Genomic DNA, 19,923 nt, shown 5'->3' on the forward strand with positions numbered 1-19,923 from the left:
TGTTAAGGCGTTTCTGAAGATAAGAAAAACGTGGGTTTTTATGAGTTTTACAAATAATGATTGCCACGGAAATAAGAAAACGAAGAAGGGTATATGGTACAACAATTTCTAGTATACTATTTACTAGAAACAGTGTTTTCTTTCTGAAGAACTTGAGTTGATTGGATCGTGGTGTTTTTTCAATAAAAGTATAGAATCAAGGTTTTGTGAAGGCGTTAGAGATAAGGAAAACGTGGCTTTCTTAAAATTTATCCACTACATATTTCACAAACGTAATAAGGCAAATTTTATCATGATTGTTGAACAGATAAACGAAAACGGAAACAATTCCGGTGTCTTAGTTGTTTTGGGGAAAAAATTATATAAAAGAATACATTGTGGTTTATTTTATGGACCTATTTTGACGTACAGTATGAGGTAAAACTCATTTGCTATTCCAGATATTCTTCATTGGTAGTTTCTGGATGTCTTATATGTGCATTTGGTGGTTTATTGTTAAAGCTAAGATTCAGTTTGAAGCAATTTTTACAGCAATGGAAGTGCAAAACATGCATTTTAAAAGCACCTCCATCTTTTTTATTCAACTTTCATTCCTAAGGTTATTTTTGAACCAAAACGATTAAATCTTTGAGCATTAGAGAACAAATTAGAGCAATTAGAGAACAAATATTTTTGGGAGATAAATATTCCCGAATACATGCTCAAGTATGTCCCAATCTAACGGTAAGCCACATCAACATTTTACCATGTTGGTTCAACTGCAGCATCGATGTTTTCTGGTACAACAGGCAACTTGGAACGAATTTCACGAAATGTATTTTTTCTTCAAACGTCAAATAATGATGACATTACTTATCTAACTTGAGGCATTTTCAAAATTGAAACCGTGCAAAAATGTTCCCGACTCTTGATACGCATTGGTAATTGTTGATGATACTGATGGTCGAGAACAACTTTCAGCAATCATTCCAACGTGCTACTGCATCATTAGCCGCGGATTCAATTTCGTTTAGGTTTTCCATTTTCGCACTAAATTTGCGCTTGCGGTTGCAACAACAATAAGCTGTCTTTAATAATTGCAAACAACTGTCAAATCTAGACGACTTTGATAGTTGTCACAGTTAATTTCGAGTAAAAATAGCGTATGAATTGTACTATTTATGGTTGAAAATTGCTACGTTTGAAGAATGTATTTTATAATGATCTACGAAATTAGGGAAAAAGGGTAAAATCACAGAAAAGGGTAAAATCACAGAAGAATATATAAACAAAGCATTTCTTCGTCTTCAGGTGCCCTCTCCATTACTGAAGATTGGTTATAACTACAGCAAATTCCTCTCTATCTTGAGCTCTTCTTAGTATCAAATGTGTGTCCATGACTGTCCAGTCTCTTACATTTTTCAGCCAGGAGCATTTTCTTCTTCCTGGACCCCTTCTTCCTTCCACTTTCCCTTCCATTATCAGTCGTAGGAAGTTGTATTTTTCTCCTCTGTAAATATGTCCTAGATAAGTTTAGAACATATTTACAATATTTAGGAGTTCTCTCTCAGTTCCAATTCTTATCAGCACCTCGTTGTTGGTCACGTGCTCTGTTCAAGAGATCTTCAGCAACCTTCGAAAAACCCACATCTCAAAGGTTTCTACACGTCTCATACTTGTGATTCCGAGAGTCCATGTTTCCACTCCGTGTAGCAATAGTGAATTTTTTCTTCATATTTGTGACTTCCTTAATCTTAAGAAAGCATTTAAAAAAGCCAAAAAACAACAAAGCAACCAGACCAGGAAACATAAAAAAGGAATTGTTGAAATATGGAAGAGAAAAAGTCGTATCATTTATTCGAGTGTTGTTCAATAAAATTGAAAGAGGAGAAGGCATTCTAAGGGAATAAAATTTATCATACATATCGTCCATATTTAAAAAAGGAGACAAGAGATCGACTAATAATTATAGAAGAATTAGTGTAATACATTTAATTGCAAGAATCTTTTCGGCAATAATAAAAGATAAAATGGAGCACTTAGATAACTAGAGTGAAGAACAATCTGGATTCCGAAAAGCCAGATCATGCCTCGACAATATATCGTAAGACGAGTCATCGAGGAAAACAAAGAGAAAAACATTGAAACACACATGACCTTCATAGATTTGGAAAAGCATATGATAGTATACCCAGGAAACAACTCTGGGAAGCAACGGGAAATTCGAGAAACTATGAGTCATCGTATGGAAACGACGTCCAACCAGGAAAAGGATGTTTCTTGCTTATTTCCTACTTCAAGTGGTTAGTATACAAAGAAGCCATCTAATTTGAAGGCCATAAACGAAGACGATTTAATAATATCGCTTTCTGTCCTTTGCGCTATACAAAATGTATATGAAATACGATGATGAGGGAGTGACTGGAATGATAAAAATCTGTGGAGAAAGAATGCTGAAGAAGAGAAAGAAGAAAACAATAAAATCAAAAATAAATACGTCCAAAGGTCGATTTTCACATCACTTGAAGTGTAAACTTAAAACAGCTAATGGTTTTTTTATATTAAATTATAACGAATTTGTAGGTACATGTAGGAAAAAAACTGTATTCAAAACAATAAAAATAAAAAAACAATAAGTATCACACCAATCAAACGCATTTTTATTGTTTATAATTCTGAAAAACATATCGGATCATTATTTAGGTTGATCATTAGTCTGTCTTCTAATCACCACTATAATTTGATAAAAAATTGAACCTTATTTTTCTTTATTCACGCAATCAAGCTTACAATAAGGAAAAAATAAATTTCACTTCAAATTAGATGTTTGTCAGTACACATGGTTAAACTTTATTACGATAATTGCGAGAAAAATAAATAAAAAATAACACAGTGGACAGCCAATCGTCCACACTACTGTACAGCATAAAAAGTAAAAAAGTAAATCGCTCTAGTGATGAAATATGAAACCAATAATTTCTAATTAAATTAAAAAAATACTTTTACAATCTTTTTACAGTTGAAATATGTTGAATCTGGCATAAATATCGCAATTCACATCTCTACATCGTTTAAATAGCACTTGTATGCTTGTATGCTAAAAAGCGTTTGATCGTGTCCAACACCACAAGTTAATGCAGATCCTCAAGAAAGTTGATATAGACCAAAAAGACATAAGATGCATTGAAAACTTGTACTGGCATCAAACGGCACAGTTAAAAATAGACAATTCTATATCCAAACCCATACATATAAGAAGGGGCGTTCGACAGGGATGTGTGCTTTCCCCTCTTTTATTTAACATTTATTCGGAAGCCATATTTCAAGAGTCTCTGAAGGATGCAAAGATGGGAATCAAAGTGAATGGAGTACTGATCAACAACATACGATATGCTGATGATGGTGTCTTAATTTGTGACAACATAGTCGATCTTCAACAACTTGTCACTATAATCGGAGAATACAGTAAGCGAATGGGATTAGAGATTAATACCAAAAAAACCAAATTTATGATCATCTCCAGAAACTTGGATGCACTTGAAAACTCCACCATAACACTGAATACTAAGTCCATTGAAAGAGTGAGTAAATTTAAATACCTGGGATCGTGGCTTTTTGAAGACTGGGCATCGGACAGGGAAGTAAAATGTCGCATTGAGCAAGCTCGACAAGCTTTTGTAAAATTCAAGAAGGTACTGACTTGTTCAGAGTTCGATCTTCAACTGAGACTAAGGTACTGACTTGTTCAGAGTTCGATCTTCAACTGAGACTAAGGTTTACTAAGTGCTACGTGTGGTCAGTGCTGCTATATGGCGTAGAGGGCTGGACACTCAAAACGAGGGATATAAACAGATTAGAAGCTTTCGAAATGTGGCTCTATCGCCGTATCCTAAAAATACCATGGACAGCGAAAATCACAAATATAGATGTCCTTAAAAGAATAAACCAAGAACGCCAACTTTTCGAAACCATCAAGAAAATGAAAACGGCGTATCTAGGTCACATCATGCGAAATGAAAAATACCAGTTCCTCCAACTTATAATCGAGGGTACAATTGAAGGCAAGAGAGGAATGGGACGCAAGAAAATGTCCTGGCTCCGAAACATAAGGCAATGGACAGGGATTAACGACATACAATCTCTGATACATATTGCAAGAAATAGAGAATTAATGGAAAATGTGATCGCTAACATCCATTAGTGGATTTGCATCTAAAGAAGAAGATGCTAAAGAGAGCCTCTCTTGTACCCAAAACAAAAAATTTGAAAACCAAACTGTTGTACGGCTGATTTTTTCTTCGCATAGTCTATACATATCCTTTGATTGTATGCTTTTTAGAAATAACTTTAAAATGTGGCTCATTACGCTGATGGTCCGGAAATCATTGCAGGATACTGATTTTGTTTTCTTTGGTAGAGCAATAAACGTTGACTTCAGCCATGATCTTGGTATTACTCCGTTTAAATACATGTCATTAAATATTTTAGTCGTTGAGTACGTTGAGTGATATTGCTTTTAGTTGTGATATTGCTTTTTCCACTTCATCTGACGTGATTGGTAAGTGGTCAATACATATGTAGGAGGGAGGTTGTTTGGACCTATTATCATCAAAGAGTTCTTGTATGTATTTGGTGCATATGCATATTTCTTGATTTTTATCTGTGATGATGCTCCCCTGTTGATCTTACAGTTTGCTAGATGTGTTAGATTTTTGAAGACCAGCTGCTTGTTTTAGCTTTTTATGCATATTAAATGTATCGTGTTTTTGTTCCAACAACTCTATCTCTTCACACTGTGTTTTCAACCAATTTTCTTTGTCCTTTCATATTTTGGTTTTTGTTTGTCTCTGTTCATATTTTTGTACATTCTTTTCTTATTCTTTGATTTTCTTCTTCCTTCTATGAGTTGCAATATATTGTCATTCATCCAGCTTTTCCTATTTCCTTTATTTTCTATTAGATGTTCTTCTCTGATCTTGTTAAAAGTTTCACATATATTCTGGAGTGATTCTTCTGGATCATATTGTTACGATAAATATCCTGGCCTAAAAATAACCGTAAATATTATGACTAATTCTGTTCTGTTGTAGATTGTGCGAGACCTGAACAGAAGCTTCCAAAAAAAAACAACATTTCGAAAGTTCGAGGCGAGTCGATGGGAAATCCAGTTTGCCCTTACCGTCGCCATCCGGTCTACTCAAGAAGGTATTAGACTTTTCGAGTCTAACGGTACTGAGTATATAACAGGACATTTTATTTGGAAAAGGTCAGTTAATAAAGAAGATTCGCGCCCGCGATATTTATTGTTACGCTCGCTTTTAAATAAATTATGTATTTTTAGTGATAAATAAATTAATATAAGTTATTGTGCTTTTTAATAAATTTAGATAAGAACCTTTTGATAAAGACATTATAAATTAAAGACATAACAATTAATAAATTCACAACAATATGTTTGCTCCATGTTACTTAGCTTTTTTTGTAACCTTTTTTGTAACCTTTTTAAATATAAACCTAAATTTACCAATAAAAGGAATATGACCTGACGATACGTCAGCATCGGGGTAATTTTTAACTGATAGGCATCCATTTCGGAATCTCTTGTTCACCATTATGTAATCAATTTGATTCCTTAATATGTTTCCTGGTTGATCTTGAGGAGAGACCAACGTATACAAACGTCTTGGTGGTAGTTTGAAGAACGATTTAGTATTACAAATTCTTCTTCCTTTACAAATAGTTTTAATCTTTCTCTCCTTTCACTTCTCTTCCCTAGACCAAAATCATCAATTAATTCTCCGCTTTTCCCTTTACCAATTTTCGCATTAAAGTCACCCATAATAATAGTTATTTGAATGATTGGCGAATTAATAGAATGGTTTTTTACAATGTTTTGACAAAATTATGAGCAGTTTCTCAGGATGAATAGTAGCATCGAATTCCAAATTGCGCCAATGATGGCCAAGATTTGATACCACACGAAACGTTAAAAAGAAGACGAATTATTATCAATAAAAGAATCAGGCATCAAAAGGAAAAGCAACAGCTTGAACAGTAACTGAAAATATTGAACAGGTTCCTTATGAAATTCCAAAAGAAGTTTTTTGGATGCCTTCAGTCCAAAATGTATGACAAACACACTCTTCTCTGATTAATAGGTCTAACAAGGAGCGTTTTTCTAGCTGGATCATTTTGTGCCATCCGCATTACATGCCCTATCCACCTCAGACGTCCTATCTTAATATGTTTTACGATATCTGGTTCCTGGTATATTCTATAAAGTTCTAAGTTGTATCGTCTTTTCCACACCACATTGTCAGTCACTGCTCCATATATTCGCTTTGGTACTTTTCTTTCGAAACATCCTAACATGTTTTCATTACTTTTAGAGCCCAGGTCTCTAAACCATATGTTATGACTGGACGTATTATTGTTTTGTAGAGTTTTATTTTTGTATTTCTCGATATAATTGCGAATTTAAGAAGGGATTGAGCCCAAAATAGCATCTGTTGGCCCTGAAAATTCTGCGGTTTATCTCTGCGGTAGTATTATTTTCAGTGCTAAGGAGTGCTCCCAGGTATACAAATTCGTTCACTGCTTCGATGACATCGTTTTCTACAAGAAGTGATCGTAGGATTTGTGGCTGCGTGCTTATTTTCATATACTTCGTTTTGTTTGAGTTTATTATTAAACCCATTTTTGTAGCTGATTCTTTTAATGCTACATACGCCTCTCTTATAGCGTTTTTCGTTCTCCCAATAATATTGATATCATCAGCATAGGCAAGGATTTGCACTGATTAACTGCACCTTTAACTTCAAAAATCGTTAGTGGTTCCTCTTCCCTCTCGTCTGTTCCCTGTACCTCATCTCTTTCGTTTTCCAGGTTTTCTTCTTCCTTCTCTATATTAAGTGCCTGGTTAAAGTATTCCACCCATCTATTCAATACATCTTTCCTTGTTCTTAATAGGTCACCATTCTGACTTCTGCAATGTCTTGTGGTTGCCTCGAATTCTTTTCTGTTGATGTTAACTTTCTTATAGATTGCTCTGAATTATTTCTCTCTGTTGGTATCAAACGACACCTACAACTTCAAATTTAAAAATTGCGTGTTTAAAAAAGTTTTTTGTAAACAATTTTACTAATATAAAGAAAGTTATCGAAGATAAATGATGTATTACTTAAAAATATCGTACTAGTCACACTAAAAGACAATTCGTGAACTGTACTGAAGTTTTATCTGCCGATTAATAAATTGGTCAATACCTAATGATATACAAACATTACCTGTTGTATAAAAGTCGAGCATTAGCAACAAAGGTCAGTGCTAAGCCAAGCAATTGAACCTTACCCTCTGATAAAACTTTTAAAAACATTCTTTTTGTGAATAATTTTACATGAATAACATTGAAACCATTGTATCACTGTATTTAGATTACATCGAAGCTAAAAAAATTACATCGTAATTACACAAACACACATAAAACAAACAAAATAGAACAAACATAATATGATCATATCTACAAAGAAAAACAAAAGAGTCCTTAGAAAAATCTTAATATTTATAATCACTACACATCTGAGAAGAAATACAAATTAGAAGAAGATACTTTAGACATGAAATTAGTCAAACATTAGTTTCGAAAGAAAAAATATTATAAAACAGTATTGTTTTTATACTGTTTGTATAAAACAGTAAATTGTATTGCAATTCTTATTATAATTGCAGAAAAATATAGATATAAAATTCCACAGATGATCTTATACTGTTAATTTATGTAAATATTGTGCTTTTAAACAAAACTAATTAAATATTCCAACTGTGTGGCAGGTGAGATTAAAAATATAACGAATTGAATTAAATTCTAGATAATAAGTGTCTATCAAAGTGAAATAAAATAATACAGCTGTTTAGATAATTATTTTACAAAACAAACAAAACTCAAATAAAAACCAAATTTTAATACAGCAAGTTTTACTTTACAGAAACTTAAATAGAAGATCGATCAAACACTATAACGGCTTGTGCTGAAGAAGGAGTCGTATCACTTCTATTATGGTCGATATTTTTGTTGATGATACAAAGCTCTACAGAAAAGTATTTCTTGCTACGAGAGATGCAGATGATAGAATAGAATAGAAATATGCTTTATTACCACTGAAAATTGTTATATTTTATGGACAAACCTTTCAAAAAGTCAGAAAAGTATCCAGAAAAGTAGTTTTATCCACGTTAAAAGAGAGTAAATTAGGATCGGGACCAGGTTTTTATTTTAAGTAGAAAAGAAGTTATAGTTGCATGAAGAGTTACAATATTGGAGTTCCTCCAGGTGATACTGGTATCATCAGCAAAAAGAAAAATTTTCCATCGATTTTTAAGTTAGTGACGTTCTTTATAAAGATAAGGAAAAGTAGAGTACCCAATACCGAACCTTGTGGTACTCCGGATATAATGCTTTTGTGACTAGAGTCATTATCATTTGCTCGAACTAGTTGTTTCCTATTCCTCAAGAAAGATTGGAACCAATTCAAAGAAGTGCCTCGAATTCCGTAGAAATTTAGTTTTTTTTATCAAAATGTCGTGATTTACACAATCAAAAGCTTTGGCATGTCACAAAAAACAGTTGTAGTGTAAAGATTATTGTTTAGTGTTTGATAGACCTCATGTAGTACAGAAAACATAGCATTGCTGGTACATTTATTAGATAAAAAACCGAACTGACTTTGTGATAAAATGTTGTTTTCAACGAGAAAGGACATAAGTCGGGCTTTTATAAGTCTCTCAATAATTTTGGATAGGACCAAAGGATAGTAGTAAGGCAATAGGTCTGTAGTTGCAGACATTCGATTTTTTACCACTCTTATGAAGAGGAATAATATGGCTGTCTTTAGACGCTCTGGAAATATACCTTTTTCAAAGGAATCATTAATTAGTGATACCAGGACTTCCAACACATTTTTAGGGAGATTTAAGAAAATTTTTATGGATAGTCGATCAGTACTACAGGAAGATTTGCTTTTGATACTACTTATTGTTTGGATCAGCTAAGATTTGTCAACTGGTCTTATAAAGAATGAATTCGAGACCTTTTTTGAATTGGGGAGATAGAAAATAGGATCTTGTTGTGGCAAAATAGTTGATGTTATATTTTTACTCACATTAACGCAGTATTTAGTTAGATTTTCAGGATTTGGAAGACAAAAAGATTGAGCTGTGTTAGTTTTATTTCAAAGATCGTTTATTATGCCATTTGATTTAGGTCAATTAGCATTGGCATTTTTGAAGTTATACTTCTATACGCGCGCTCCACGTTGGAAATTTGTATGGGAGTGAATCTGTGAAACCATTACATATGTAAGATAATGAGTAAGAGAGAGACAGAAGATATATTTTCTCTCTCTTCCTCTCTCGAATATAAAAATGTTCCTTTTGTATATATAATTTAATATTATACATATTATATAAAGATATATATACATATATTATACATATAATAAAATATTTATTAATATTATTATTTATGTGATATGTTTTGTATTATTTATTAAATGTTCATAATTATATTATTCTTTTGTATTTCAAAATAATAATCTCAATAAATCACTGCATGATCCAGAACTGTCAATTTTGAAATAAGTTTGTGTCATGTCCTCCATCAAAATAAACTCTCTGCGGTGGTCAGGTCACATAGAGAGAATGAATGATATGGAGCCGCAAAAACATATTTATAACCAAAGAATAGATGGAGTGAGAAGGAGAGTCAGACCCAGAGCACCATTTAAGTATCAGGTGGAGGAGGACTCGAGAATGTTGGGAGTACGAAACTAGAAAGCCAAGGCGAAGAATAGGAGAGAATGGAGACTTATCCTTGAGCAGGCCAAGACCCACCATGAGTTGTGGAGTCAATGATGATGATGCGGATACCTTTGGTTGTCCAGGTTTTGGAATGTTTTGACTTAATTGTGATTAAAGGAAATGACTTATTGAAAATACAATAAGGCTATCTAAAAAATTACTCAAATTATAGTCCACGCCCACAGAGGGAAAGTGCCACCCAGAAGTCAAGCACAAATTTTGGAATTTACGAAAGTTCTGAACGGAAAAATTCTACCTAAACGTTGAGTTTTCGATGATTGTTAAGAGTGTTAAACTTGGTTTATACTGCTTCATACGTACATCAATTATGGTAGATGTTGTTTTAGTAATACTTCTAAGGATAATTGGGTAGCACAAGTAACAGCGTAATTAATATTCAAGTCATCGCATAGAATCTTTCTGCTTTTATTGGGCAGATCGTCTAACAATTTTAACAGGTTCTGAAAAATAGTTCCGTGGAAGAATCAGGTGATCTATAAATGCAAATAATGTATAGATTAAGATTCTTGTTATAAACCAATGAAAACTCAAAAAAGGATTCATTTAACAGGTCATATTTTGTTATAGGAGAGAAATCATTATTTGTAGAAAGAGTTAGAAAGAGTTGGTAACTGCAACTATTAGGGGAAATCCTAATTCTTCTAGAAACAAACATAATTCATCTGCTTCATATCTTATAGAACGAATATTAATGATCTCAATGTAGCCTTAAAAATAATACTATACGTAAGCCCTCTACATATATATGTAAAGAGGTTTGTGAAACCAAATGACCCTTAAAATCTACAGTCCACAACGGGCTTATACTACCAGACTGTTACATGAGAGAGAAATACATTTTACTTCAATCCCAAAATGCTGAAAGTGAGCTAACAAGCGCCATCTATAAATGGCTAACAACTACCCCATAGAACAAAAATAGTAACTGACAATCAGTGTCATAAATTATTCTATTATGCCTGTTATTGTTGTTATATGACACAGAAATTTGGGAAAAATGTGTGAGACATCCTTATGAAATTATTATAAAGTAGTATAGCCAAGAAAAAATATGGTTGACATTAACATTTAACCAATCATTAGAGACATTGGTAATATGATAGTTTGACAGTGAAGCAATCTTAAATTTATGATTGTATACCATGCTTATAAATATTTACAACACATTGTTTTTTACCAAGCTCAAAAGTTGTCTATTTATAAATTTATTATAAATAGGTTTCTTTATTTGAATTTTGCCGTGTTAATTTTTGTATGTAAAATTTTTTTTCAATTAAGTTTGATTAAATGTGTAACCTGCGTCTAGTCTTATTATGTTTATTAAAGTTTTTAATTAATTCTGGAAACCATATTTAATACTGAAAAAATCAAATGATCAATATGATGAACCCTTAGGTAGATTTCTATTCCGTTTTTTAGATCATAATCCATATATTTGCCATATAAACCATTAAGCCACTATAGAAACAGCAATAGATAAAACAGGCTGCACGAATTGCTGGGGGTACTTCTAGACAGTAATTGTAAATGGTCAAACCACATTTCTAATTTGAAATCCAGATTAAGTAGCGCATGTTATGCATTGAGAATTCTTTCACGTCTCTTTCATACATCAGTATTAAAAACAGTATACTTTGCCCATTTTTACTCAATAGCCAAATATGGCATTGAAGTCTGGGGTTGTACCTCTGAATTAGAGCAGATATTCGTACTTCAGAAAAGAGCTATTAGGATAATGTATAAAATGAAATTTAGAGATTCTTGTAGAGGCATCTTCAGACAAAAAAATATTCTTACAATTCCTGGTCTGTATATATTTTCGTGTATAATGTATTTACATAGCAAAATTTATGAATTTAATAAATTTCAATTTAACCATGTTTATTCAACAAGATACAGAGACAATCACTTTATGCTTCCACAACATCGTTCTGTTTTGTTGGAAAGTAGCACACATTTTGCAGCCTTAAGTTTCTTCTTTTACTACATAAGTAACAAATTACCAATAGATATACGAATGAATTTACATCAGCCAAACTTTCGGAGGTGTGTACATCAATACATTTGTGAGCTAGAGCCATATTCTAAAAATAACTTTTAAGTATGTTTTATCGTGATTATTAATTTATATACTTTTAAGATGTATTTCTGTAACTTTGACTTGTCTCATACATGTACTTTGTATAATGTCGCATGTGATCAATAAATTTGACTTGACTTGACTTATATGCCATAAAAACACTTTTATTTCTGATTACTACGGTTTAAATATGCATTTATTGTAGATATTGGACAAGCTGTAGGTTTCCAAAAATTAAAAAGGCACGTTCATAAATGTACACCAAGATTTCAAAATGCAATAAATGAAATAAAAGAGAAGTACAATACGAATGAAAACAATGTGCAAAGATCCATCGGATCTACTTTATAAATTAAGTATTACTCAGAATTATTTTATTTCTAAAACTATTATTTTGAAATGTAAAAATCATGTTCAACCTTGATTTTGAACTAATATAACCAGCTAGTCATTCCACATAATGTAAATTAAAACATATAGATAAAATGTGTATGGTCAGTGTTATCATGTCATGTTTTAAATTATCATTCAATGGATAAAATAGGGACTTAATTTGAAATGACAAATCGTACAAAAATAATCAAGGAATAAATTTTAATCGGAATTTACGGAATATTGGAAATATCCAATAAGCGAGAAAAAGGTACGAAAATAAAAAAAAAAAGTAAAGTATCAAGAATTCAATTCAAATTTATTAGACACATCCGAGTGTGGTTGAAACAAGATTATATTGCAGATCCTAATAATATACATAAAACAACAATTTAGATCATCAGAATACATAAAAAAAAACTTAGATGGACAGTATTTTTAAATATCTTTTAGTTGAAGCAAATTATTCAGTTATAAATCCAAAGAATTCTACAGCATTAAATATTAACTAAACTCATGGGTATAAAACATTTTTAAAACTATTTATGGATGTATATAACGCTTTATAATAATTTTTTTAAATGCATTTTTAGCCTGTGTTCGAAAACAATGTCTAATACAAATTTCCTAGAGCCGCCTCTGTTGCAAATAGTTTGGATAATTACTCCAAGAAAATCGGTCAGTTTGTCTTCGTTTTTGATACAAAAACATTCTAGCACAACTAATATACTATATTATAATCCAGTTTAGTTTAATCCAATAATAAACATCTTTTTACCGATTTGTTTGCAAGAATTTCAGACGAATTTTGCATTTTTCTAACTAAAAATACTGTTTCATAAAAGTTACGTTTGTCAAACACCCAAAATAAGACGAAAAATAATTTAATTTCTAGTATAAAAATCACTTACCGGTTTTTAGTTTAGGAACAGGGAACGATCTGATAAACTAACGATCTCCGCTACTGGGGCTTGAATGAAGTGAGAAGTCGTGAGGTGGCCGATTCTGTCACACCAGCGCTGCCGAATGGAGAACGGATTCAATGAATTAAAGCCAACGCAGGAATTTGAACGGGACCGGCGTTTTATTGGTAGGACAGAGTCGTAGCCGTCACGCTCCGCAGGATAAATTTCAGCTAGAGGACAGGTCCGCACTCAAAACATTTTCACGAAAAGGGAAGACAGAATATTACAACTATCGAATGGGAAACTATCTTTCATCTGTATATTATTATTGGAAAACGGATGTTATTTTGACAACAAATTCCAACACTGTTAGTAATTTGTGGTTATGAATACACCAAGCTAATACCTATACGATTTAACGGTCAAGGTAAGGTAAAATCCAAAAGACAGTCTACTGTCTTTTAGATATTTTTTTAAACTTTCGAAGTTTTTTTAACTTTTGAAGAAATTTTGTATTTTTTACCAATGAAATCTTTAGTGAAACATGTTTGACCACAGCTCTGAGGATGGCTATGTAAGCCGAAAGCGCTCAGTATTTTGTGGCATTATTTTGTGCCGTCTTTCCTTGTTGTTAATAGGTAGGTAGTCATTCTGACTTCTGCATTGTGTGGTTGCTTTGAATTCTTTTCTGTTTAGTTTAATTTTTTTATAGAATGCTCTGAATTCTTTCTCTCTGTTAAGGTTTTCTATATATTTAAGTTATGTATTTAGGTGGTTTCGTTTTTTTTTCTTTTGTGTATCCTCTTTTCTTCTCTTTTCTTTGTCTGGTAATTCTCTACAGTTGTTCTAGTTTGTCGGGTAAGCATCTTTCTGTAGGCTTCATTTTTTCTTTTGTTACATTCTTGCATTCATCGCCAAACCAATGATTTTTACGGGCACACATTTCTGTTCCTATTTCTTCTTTCGCTGCTGATTCAATGTCTTCCTTTATTCTGGTCCAGTAGGTGTCTATATCTGTCTGGCTACGACTCTGTGAATAGAAGAGAAATGTTCAAAGCAATAAAAGAGCTATGAATACCAAATCAGTTGATATATTTAACAAAACTAACTCTTGAAACAGTAGAATGTAGATTACGAATTCAGGGGTAGCTGCCTGAACCTTTTAAAACAATTAATGGGCTGTGCCAGGAAGACCCTCTCTTCTGTATACTATTCAATCTGGCTCTGGAAACTTTTTCTGTGTCCAAACACATTGTTATGTAGCGATAGAACGCCAAGTTTTTAGTTGAAAATTTTAAAAATACTTAATTATAAATTCATGCTATAATGTGTGAATATACAGTGATACTCGGAGTATATGCACCAACAGACAATGTCCATAAAGTACTGACAGCAAAAATGGGCATTAATTGGAAACACAACAAGACCCCCTCTACAGAAGAACTGTTGAGCACTATAAGAGAAAAACAATACAATATAGAACTACTCCAAGAACAATCAATAAAAGAACTATACAAACAACGTCTAGACCAAAAATTAATAGAATTCAGATACGGCAACAACCCTTGGAGAGAAAGAACATATAACAAATAAACAGCACTATTAGGAAATAAATTAACCAACAAAAAGAATAATTGAAGAAAAAAAGCAACTATACAGAAAATAGCTGACTAGAAACAACGATGAAGTTTATAAAGAATATAGAGAAAAAGATAGAGAAGTGGAAAAACAAATAACACAACAAAAGAATGAAGAATGGGAAAGAACCTGCTTAAATATTGAAACATAGATAGGAGGTACAAGAACGTACGAGTCATGGAAAGTACTGAGAGGATTGAAACAAAACTCAAAAGAAAAAATTAAATTGGGAAATATACAGGACAAAGAATGGAACAACTATTACAAGGAACTATTAACAAAACAAAGACTACAATTCATTGGAAACGAAAACAGACGAAGACGAAGCAGATCCCCACAACAAGAAATAGAAATAACAGATAGGGAAATGATAACGGCCATAAAAGCAATCAAAAATAAGAAAGCACCGGGACCTGGAGGCATCTCAACTGAGTTTATAAAGTACCGCTCAAAAAAATTACACCGGATGATAAAATGGATACTTCAGAAAGCCATAAATGGAGAACTGCTCCCAAAGGAATGGACAGAGGCATATATGACATCTATATTTAAGAAAGGAGATAGAAAACGATGCAAAAACTACAGAAGAATAAGCGTAATAGTATCAATAGGAAGATTATATGGGAAGATACTGCGAGAAAAGACAGAGTAAACGATAAAAGGCAAAATCGGGGAGGATCAGGCAGGCTTCACGGCAAGATCATGCATAGACCACATATACACACTGGAACAACTGTTGACAAAGAAAAAGCAAAAAATAGAGATATACATTTGGCATTTGAGGACTTGAGAAAGGCGTATGACTGTGTCCAAGGTCAGAACTATAGGAGGCAATGTACAAATTAGAAATACAGACGGAACTCATAGAAGCTACAAAAGCTCTGTATAAAGAAAATAAAGTGTCCATTAAAATGGGAACAAGAATAATAGGAGACTTCACTACAACAAAAAGGGCTGTTCTACATCTCCAACCTTGTTCAAAATATACTTAGAGAAAGCCTTGACTACATGGAAAAGAAAATACGAAGGCACGGGAGTACCGGTACGAAACGAATACCTATATTCGGTAAGCTTTGCAGACGATCAAGTAGTGATTGCACAAGACCAAGAAGACCTCAGTTACATGATGAAGAAACTGCAAGAAGAATATACCAAGGCTGGGCTAGATATTAACCTTGCGAAAACAGAGTACCTATCTATAAGTGAAGAAGACATATAAGATCTACAGATTGACGACAACGTAACAATCAAAGAAAAAGATAAATTCAAATATTTGGGGTTTATAATCACGAAAAAGGCAACAACAGAGGAAGAAATTAAGCAAAGATTAAGACAAACAAGAACATCAATCCGACAACTTAACTCAGTATGGTGGAATAGACACCTAAATATGAAGACAAAACCACATATCTATAAAACATTAGTGCGAAGTATTATGACATATGGGGCTGAAAATTGGATTATAAACAAGAAAAACAGCAGTAAGATAGTAGCAATTGAGATGGAATGCCTGCGAAGATGCTGCAGAGTAACAAGAATGGATAGGAGAAGTAATGACGAAATAAAGCAAAGAACATCAATAGAAACAGACATATGTACTAACATATATAGAAACAAAAAGATTAAAGTGGTATGGACATGTAAGAAGAACTAGCGACAGTAGATGGATAAAGAGAATAAACAAATGGAGACCCATAGGAAGGAGGAAAAGAGGACGACCCCGAAAATCCTGGAGGAACAAAGTAGACGACGCCATGAGTAAGAGAGGCCTAAACGATGGAGAAACTAATTATAATATCAGTTTTTGTATGTCATTAAACATAAATGTTTATATTGGGCATGTACGGTATGCAGTTACAAATACGTCGTAAAACTGTTTCTTAGCCCCATCGTCATTTTCTTTAGGAAGGCATACGTATTTAAAAAACTGTAATTAAAAAATGTTCTTTTTTTTATTTATTATGAAGCCAGTGCATAGGGCGTGATCTTTAGTATTAAAATTGTAGAATTACACTTTATCTGTTTTCTATAGTTCCTGTCCCAGTTCATCTAAATTCGTTGATGCTTTTTCCATGAAAAAAAAAAATAGTTGTTGAAGTATTAAAACCTGTCGTCATACATTTAATATTTTTCCTCTTTATCAAAACTTTCAACAATCTAAGTTAACGTTTCATTTAATATCATGATCATCAGTAATGTTACCACAATCTTAGTTGAGCTCCTAGCTAAGTCTGTTGCTACAATGATTTGTCTCTATTGAAATCTCTAGGAAAGAATCCAGTTGTTGATATGTGTGAAGTTTTTCGAGGTGAAAAGAGTGTTTAATAAGAGTATGGAGCTCCAGGTACAACCATGAACTTTATTAACTCTTGAACGAGACACTGATCTCAAAATTCTTTAAACTTCATGGGCTGGCCATGTAATGAGAATGGGGTCGAAAGAGCCCTAGTTAATAAAATGCAGGGCGTAATACCAAAAGGAAGGCCACAAAAAAGGTGGGAGGATGAACAGACGTACAAATATTGCTAGGCGTGAAAACCTGGAGAAGATCGGCGTGGGACCAGCAATGTAGGAGGCAGAGTTTGCAGGCTCGACTTGTAATTGTGATAGTGCCATTGGAGAAAGAAAGTTTTCATTTACATAAAAGCTTCTTTCGTAATCTCTTGTAATTCAGTAAAATCAGTGCCATATTTGTATTTTTCTGCATTGTTTTTGTATGGTGTGGAGACATAGGCTTTAAATAAACAATGTCTCAATAAATTGGAAGCATTTGAAATGTGGACATATCGAAGAATCAAGAAAGACTCAAGGAAAGCGCAGCATAGGTAGAAGAAGAATGTCCCGGCTGAGAAACCTTAGAGAATGGTTTGGATGCAGCTCAACTGAACTCTTTCGGGCTGTAGTGTCAAAAGTTAGAATAGCAGTGATGATTGCCAACCTTCGTCGCGGAGATGGCACGTAAAGAAGAAGAAGAAGCATTGTCCTATATATTCTGACAATCTGGCAAATAGAAAAGACTAATTTTTTTAAAATTTCGACAATTTTGTGCAAATATCGAAGTTTTAAAGGGTTAAAAGAGATTTTTTTTCCTACATTTTCATACGATCTTTTGTTTTCGGAAACACATACAAATTTAGTTTTATTTTTCATTAATCAGTCATAAATTTGTACTGAATGCAATTTTTGGATGTGAATATGAAAAACATGGCGAAATAAATAATTCAAAGCAATATTTTTTGATAATAATCGATTCAGTGCGTGTACCCAATTATAGAATACTTTAAAATTCTAATTTACTGTTATATTATGACAATTTCGGTACGAACTTATGAATATTGTAAAGAATTATGACACACTAAGACGATAACAACTGTATAATTGGACCAAAATTAGATAAGAATAGCAAAAATCTAAAAATATCTTTGTTTAATTAGTTTTTTATATAATAAGATTGGCAATTAGTTCAGTTTTCTTCTTTTGCTTGTTAGATATCGGTTAGTTTTCAGGTTGTAACATTTTCAAAAGCTACAATACCATATTTTTCCATACTTTAACCTGTTTACTACGATCCTTCTTACAGATTTATGCCATTGTATTTTTCTGTTCACAGAATTTAGACACAGGATTTAGAAATGCACTGGGAACGAGGGAAGCCCTGTTCGCTGTGAATGTACTTGTGCAAAGGTGTATGGATGTTAATCAGCCAGTGTATATGTGTTTCTTGGTTTACAACAAAGCCTTCGATAAGGTCAGACATAACCGTCTTATCGAATTATTTGAAAAGAAAAACTTAGATATGAGAGATCAGGATCATTAGCGCTATCTATTATAATCAGATCGCTGTGGTAAAAGAGAACAAAGTCTTTTCAAATGAAATACAGATTGAGAGGGGCGTCAGGCAAGGCTGTGTCCTGTCTCCTACTCTGTTCAATTTGGGAATAAAAGTAAATGGCCGACCAATCAATAATATACGGTTTGCCGACGACACTATTTTATTAGCGGAATGTCTTGAGGATTTACAACAAATGGTTGACAGAGTGGTAGAAGTCAGTGAAGAAAACGGATTGTTCCTAAACACAAAAAAGACACAATTTATGGTAATTACAAAAGTCCAACAGCGCCAAGAAAACATAACAATACATGGAGAACAAATTAAAAAAGTTGAAAAATATAAATATCTGGGTACAATAATTAACGAAAATAATGAGTACACAGAAGACATTAAGGCAAGAATAGAACACGCAAGAAATTCTTTCAACAAACTAAAAAAAGTACTCTGCAGCAGGGACATTTCAATTTCTTTAAAGATAAAACTTCTGATATGCTACGTGTTTTCCGTATTATTTTATGGGTTGGAGGCTTGGACATTAAAGAAAGATGTTTCGAACAGACTAGAAGCCTTTGAGTTATGGGCCTACAGAAGGATATTAAAAATAAGTTGGGTGGATAGAGTCACGAATGTCGAGGTGTTGTGAAGAATGGGAAAAGATAAAGAGGTTTTAAATACAATTACAGTCAGAAAACTGCAATATCTGGGACATGTCATGAGAGGCGAGCGTTATAACTTGTTGCAATTAATAATGCAAGGAAGAATACAGGGTAGAAGGAGTCGCGGAAGAAGACACATCTCCTGGTTAAACAATTTAAGAGCTTGGTTTAACTGCACTGCTGCTGACCTCTTTAGAGCAGCGGTATCGAAAGTGCGAATCGCCACGATGGTTGCCAACCTTCTTAGAGGGGATGGCACATGAAGAAGAAGATCTATGTGGTTGTGTCTTGAGCTCTACATTGTGTTCTTATCATCCTCTATTTAATTCTAAAGGACGTAGTAAAGTTTCTATTCAGTTTGATTTTTTCTGTCCATTCATCTCTTCCTTGTGCAAGCTTTTTGCTTCAGAGAATGTGTAACCAGATAAAAATGCAGCATGCAACGTTTTTCAATGTCTTTCATTTTTATTAATGCATTTACAATGCCTTTTTGTACTTCTTTAGTCGTTTCAAAAGATCTATAACGGTTTTGTGTTGCTTTAAAAGTCTTGTCAAAGAATTTAATTGTTTTAAAAAATGTTGTAT

At 33.0% G+C, this 19,923-nt stretch overlaps 1 protein-coding gene across 1 annotated transcript in view; it reads right to left on the reverse strand.

Annotated features, from left to right (window-relative positions):
* The window catches only part of LOC140451520 (acyl-CoA-binding protein homolog), a 32,651-nt gene extending 19,277 nt beyond the window's left edge, over positions 1-13,374 (reverse strand). The window contains exon 1 of the mRNA XM_072545375.1: positions 13,219-13,374. The gene's annotated coding sequence lies outside the window, so the exon portion shown is untranslated. The remainder of the gene's footprint in view (positions 1-13,218) is intronic.
* Positions 13,375-19,923: the final 6,549 nt, after the last annotated feature.

This window comes from Diabrotica undecimpunctata, chromosome 9, assembly GCF_040954645.1.
Source record: "Diabrotica undecimpunctata isolate CICGRU chromosome 9, icDiaUnde3, whole genome shotgun sequence".
NCBI lineage: Eukaryota > Metazoa > Arthropoda > Insecta > Coleoptera > Chrysomelidae > Diabrotica > Diabrotica undecimpunctata.